Source organism: Lichenostomus cassidix, chromosome 5, assembly GCF_008360975.1.
Source record: "Lichenostomus cassidix isolate B80296 chromosome 5, HeHo_3.0, whole genome shotgun sequence".
In the NCBI taxonomy this organism is placed as follows: Eukaryota; Metazoa; Chordata; class Aves; order Passeriformes; family Meliphagidae; genus Lichenostomus; species Lichenostomus cassidix.
In genome coordinates, this window is record NC_139486.1 from 32,085,190 (window position 1) to 32,091,189 (window position 6,000).

The following is a 6,000-nucleotide window of genomic DNA, read 5'->3' on the forward strand; positions in this document are numbered from 1 at the left end:
AACCAAAACAAATCACCAGGAATTCTAGGTCAGCAGAATGTCACCAGGGACAATAATATTGTCTTTGATATCAGAGATCACCTGGGGATGTATAATTAGAAAGTGACCCCACAATGTCATTACTATCCTCCATTTGCACTCCCATCCGAAGGACAGAAACCCCAGCAGCATATATTCTCTTGATACAGTGGGGTGTTGCTGTCTCAGGAAGAAAAGGGTCACCTACCACCTCACCAGCACTATTTCCTGCCTCTGTTGAGGATGCCCAGCAAAGCAAGACCTGGCTGGACTTCTGAGATTTAAGGATCACAACACAAGCTCCAGTGCCTGTAAAACAATAGTTTCTTCAGAGCTCAAGTAACAATGTCCAATACAGGATCTGCACATCACAAGAAAAACATTCAAGTTAGCTACCAGATGAGTGAGGTGACAGAGATGGGCTTAGGCATTGCTCTCACTTCCATAAGCCCTAATTTTGGAAAAACGGAGTTTTAACTGTTGCCAGCAGGTATTTCCAGTGTGACTCCCTTCCTGTAAGAGCTGCTAAGTGTACCTACTTATTCAAGATTTACTGGAACTTTTTGCTCTGCCCTAAACGTTCCTCCAAAAGTCCTGACACTTTCTAGGAACAGGGTAGTGTGGGGCAGCCACTCTGCACAGCCAGCAGCTGCCCTGGGTTCGCTGGGTCAGCGGCTGGAGGAAGCGGTTTCCTGTTTTGCTGGTGCTCAATGCCACTTAACAATAGGGGGAAAGAAAAATCTGCAGAATCTAGGCATTGCAAAGCTGTTTTCTACATGAGCTGTCCGCCTGCCTGCCCCCTCTGCTCCGGACGCCCCCACCTCATACACCCACCCCCAGCCGGTGGATGGCAGCACAGGAGAGGAGGCAGAGATGCTGGAGGCTGAGGTGACAAGGGCTTGAAAGTATCTATGCCATATAAATAGCCTGGACCCCACGTAGGTGAGTCTGAAACAGCAGGCTGGATATTACTAGTTTGTATCTTTCCTTCTGCCTCCTGTGAGAGAGAAAATGAGAATCATATGCAGTGCTTCTGGAGCATCAGTGTCAGCAAGTGTCACTCATGCCTTCTTAAAACACCTAAAACATCTCGTCCATCATAGTAGATGGTTTTCAACACTGTCCTGAGATAACCATTTCCAGCAGTGGTCAGTTCATTAGGGCAGGAACAGTACTGGTCATGATTTCTCATCCTGCCTTTCTGAAACATGTCCTTTTCCTCTAGTGGTTTGTTCAATGCCAAATCCTTAATCCACTCTTATCAGCTCACAGAGTGCTTTTACTCTCCTACTCACCTCCTACTGCCTACACACTCAGGCAGCATCCCTTGCTACAATGACAGAGTTTGGTACTCATGATGCCTCTCTACATCCAAATCCTACCTCATTTACTGGCTTTGTTTATCAAAAGCTTCCTCTGAGATTAAGGGTTACAGGGGGTACCTCTGTAAAACAGAAGAAACTAAGCATTGAAACTGTGAGTGGAGCCTCTCAGAAACAGGAAGCGCTGGTACCCAAACCATATTCTGGGTTTGTTGCTATCCTTGTCCCTTTATTCCTGTCTCCCCTTCTGTTTCTGAATACATGTTGTCTTCAAAGACACACAGAGCAGCAGACAGGAGCCCCAGGCAGATTGCAAGTCACAGGCTCTTTGTTAGTGCTCAGGCTATAGAAATCCCAGGTGAGTCACCCCTGCTTGCAGGAGCAGGTAACCTAGACATTGCCAATCAAACTCACAGAGCCTTAAAAGCAATCCTGACAAGGAAATTATCAGAAACAATGCAGATATTACAAATGCAGTTCCTTTGTTATTGCCTTAAAAACTTTTGTGACAACTGAGCCCTACAGCTTTCAAAGTCCAGGAGTAGCATTGCTTGAAGATGCAGTGTACAAGTATTGCACTAAGTTACAGAATACTATGCCAGCAACCTCGTTATCAAAGGATTTATTTTGCTAATTTTTTTGTTCGTCTGTTTGTTTTTAGAGCAAAACCTCAATGCCACCTGTTGGTTTTGGTTTGGGGTTTTTTTCTGATAAGTTACGATTGGGTTATAAGCCAGTAAAAAAAGCAGAAAAATCTCCAGGACTCAAACTCAAAGCATACAGTGAAGTTTTACGTAGAACTCAGCCAGTAAGACACAGTAAATGTATGGCATCTATCATGCTTAAACCTTATAATGGCCTAACATCATTTTATCATAATCTGAACACAGCAGGAGAACTAAAACCCCACTGAGGAACCCAAATCCCCACTGGAGGAAGAGTGCTCTAGGTCTTTATGAAGAACATTACAAAAAGGGTATGTTTGACACAAAGAAAAGCCCCCACAAATCCTAGGGTGAAACTGACTTCATCTATGCTAAAGGTTTACCTAACATTATTTTGCAATCAAGGTATGGTGTTCTCTCACCTTTTTCTTTCTTTGTTTTCCCAGACAAGACTGAGGAGTATCATTAACGCAATTTCTCAGAAGGCATCTGTCATCTGTCACACGTGTTTATATATCCATGCCGACTGTGTGCAGTCTCGGAAAATCCCCTAGTGTTCTTAAGGGAGAATAAAGACCACAGGGATGAGCAGTGGCATGACACCAGCTACCCATGGAGCAGCAGTGTCTTCAACGTTGTGTTGCACTCAGTACTCTTAGGACAAGTTAATTACCAGGTCAGAGGATGATAATCAACATAGGAAACAACGATATTATTCAGCAAGACATCAAATGCTATCTCGGGTGCCTGTTACTCTTGCTCGACCAGTTCAGCTGTTAACACTGTATAAGTCATCTGACCACACTGAACATCAATCTTTCACTCCACATTGCACACTCAAATACAAGCTACAATATAGGCTTGCTCCATCCTGTAATTACAATATATAGCTGTGCTATAAAATCTATTATGTCTATAAGTTAAACTCAGAAACAAATTAATTAATTGCACTTTCTCCACTTCTAGGCTAAGATAAGATATTGTTGCTTCTTTTAAGTAAAAGACTGCTTTTTCTGTAGCTAACGTTGTTTGCTGTAATAAGCAGCATGTCAGCAAGAAACTCTTCAGACAGAGGCAAGCAACAGGTATTTTATCATCACAAGGCACCTGATAATCAGTATTATAAAGCTATCTTTTGGCAGAGAAGTCTTGGCAGCAAATAGCCTCTTCAGTGTGAGATTAGCAGTTCTGCACCAGGCCAGAGCCCAAGTGAGAGCTCAGATTCTGGTGCGTGCTGTGGCAGTGCTGGGTGGGGGGGACACACCCCTCTGCACAAGCCAAATGCTTTTCCATTCCACTTGGTGACAAGGGTAGCACTTCATGCCTTTCAGAGGTGTACAAATTGAAATGCTGGGTTTAAATCGGATTATACAATTTGTCGGATGACAAATGTCAGGGTGGTCTTTGGACTGCTTGAACACAAGAGTCTAGAGAAAGCTAATATTTTGGGGCCTCTGTAAATAAGGTTTTCCTTATGTTTTGCTCTGTCAAGGACAGGACTCCAAAACTGCCCAAATTCTCACTGCATTTGGATCAGTATGTGATCCTCCTAGGGACCAGGACTGCAGTGTGGCAGGAGAATGCACTCATGGGTGCTGTGGTTAGACAGTGTGGGTTCAGAGAGGCACCAGAGAGACAACTCTGTCCTGGCTGAGGAAAATGCTTTTTCTCCCAAGAGTGATTTCACCTTTTTTTCTTCTCTTTCCCCACATACACTCTTTTGAGGGGGTTGTTTCCTTTTTACATTCAATTTTTCCCTCTTGTTTTCCTTTGTCTCAGCTCTTTCCTCCCCCTCAGTCACTTCTTTGTCACCATTTGCCGTTCTTTGCTACCCCGGTCATGTACCTGCCTGTGACCCAGGATGGGTGACTAAACAGAGCAGTGACCTCATTAATGTGGAGACTTCCCTCCCCCTGGCTCTGATGCAAGCTGAGGCACTAATGTCAGAGCTGGAGTAGGCATGGCGCATTCAAGCTCGGAAGTGAATAATTTTGCTGTTCAGGACAGGGCAGTTCTCACATCCCAGCTCAGCCATGTCCAAAGGTAGACTGTTATGCTGCTTGGGCTGTTCTGGTGCTGGTTCAGGCTGCTGTAGGACTTAGGCATGCCTGTAATAAAACAATGGTTCCCTACCCAAAGCACCCACAGTTTAAGTGACTTTCATAAACTTAGCATGCTCAAAATTTCTAGTGAAAGCTGCAGAGTATTCAAAGAGTAAGTCGGGAAAGTCCCACTCCCTGCAGAATGCAAGTCCCATCTCTGGGTGAGGAAGAAGACAGGTATCACTTTCTCCTTTTCTCCACTGTTTTGCTCCTGGTCCTAAGCTACAAAACAAACCCAGGATTTCAGGGAACATTCAATCTGCAGCTTGTTCTCAGCTGATCCTGTTGCAGGGAGCAAGTTCCTGGCTGATTCACGAGCAGTAAAAATAAACAGTCTGGGGAAGGCAGGGAGGAGGGAGGGAGACTGGTGGTTACAGAGGAAAAAGTAGGAGCTACAGCAGCTGGTGTTTTCTTTGCTGGTTCTTTTCAGAGGATTTAGGCAGGTTGGAGATGTAAGTGATTAATGGAGAATGATAACACCTCACCCCCCTCCTCCTCCTGGAAGGAACATGAGTCTTTATGCATATCACTGGTCTCTCAGCTTTAACCTTTCCAAGATTTACACACTCCATCCACTCCAGTGCTGTGGAGCTGACAGCACATCTGGGTGTATTAACTGTACACTCTGCGGTTTTTACAAATGCTTAGGGTTTGTTCTCAGTGTTTGGAAACGCTGCACTCAAAGCCCTGGGACTTCCCCCATGGAGCTGACCAGACTGAAGACAATGAACTGCCACACAAACTCAAGACTGTTTTTGTTTTTTTCCTAGCCTCTTCTGTGCGTGGAGTAAAGGGCACAGCTGTGTATTGCTGAACAGTAAAATGTACCTCCACAATGGCTCCCAAAGCATATTTGGGAATATTGTACAAGTAGCAGAAATCCTTTTCTGTCCCCCTCCATAGGTATGTCAACTGCTTTGCCAAGTACTTCTAGGGATCCCACCCCTGGCTCTGCTCAGGGCTGATCACAGCACACTTACGTTCTCTGCTGCATGGTTAAGAAGTCTGTTTTCCTCCTGTCTTTCTTGCACTGGAGAAAAGCATTTGGCAGAAATTGATGGGCAAAGGTACATGCATAGCTTCTGCCATTGATGAAAAGGAGTTGCAAAAAAGGTTTTGTGTCATAACTTTAAGGATGAAATTCCCACCAGGAACAGCATAAGACAAAAGTTAAGGAGATGTTATTTATTACTTGTCTTGAGCAGGGCTGATGGAGGCATAAAATTAATAATAATAGTGGGCTGCTGAAATTTACTGAAGGTCAGGGGACACATCAACAGAGAGGATGAGTAGAATACCAGGAAAAAATGTGACGACTTCAGAAATTCACAGCATAGAAGGTAATAAACCCCAGGCAGCAGGAGCTCTTGGTGTAAAGACAGGGACACAGTATTTGTAAGAAACAGTAGTGAATAAAGACCAAAAATTTATTCATCCATTACAGGATAACTGAGCCAGCAGTGTGACGCAGCCATGGAAGAGGTAAACACAGTCAGAGGATATATTAGACAAGATACTTTAGCTGATTAGAACAGCGTTACCACCATTGTGTCAGGCAGTATCAAAACGTGATCCAGAACAATGTATACAGCCCTTGTCACCCATATTTACAACAAACCAAAAAACAGACCACAATCACTGATGATCAGGAAAATGAAAACTGTCTTAGAAGACTGTAAAAGAAACTGATTTGAAAGCAATAAAACAACAAGAATGGATGAGCAGGGACAGGAGCATTTAAATATGTCAGAAGAGAAAACAACAGGGAGACAAGAACTAGTGATTTAAACTAAATCACTACTTTAACACAAGAATAAGATGGTATATGAAATAGTGACGCAGGGAACAAGCTTATGTGAAAAATTTCCGTTAAATTTAACAAGGGGGAAATAG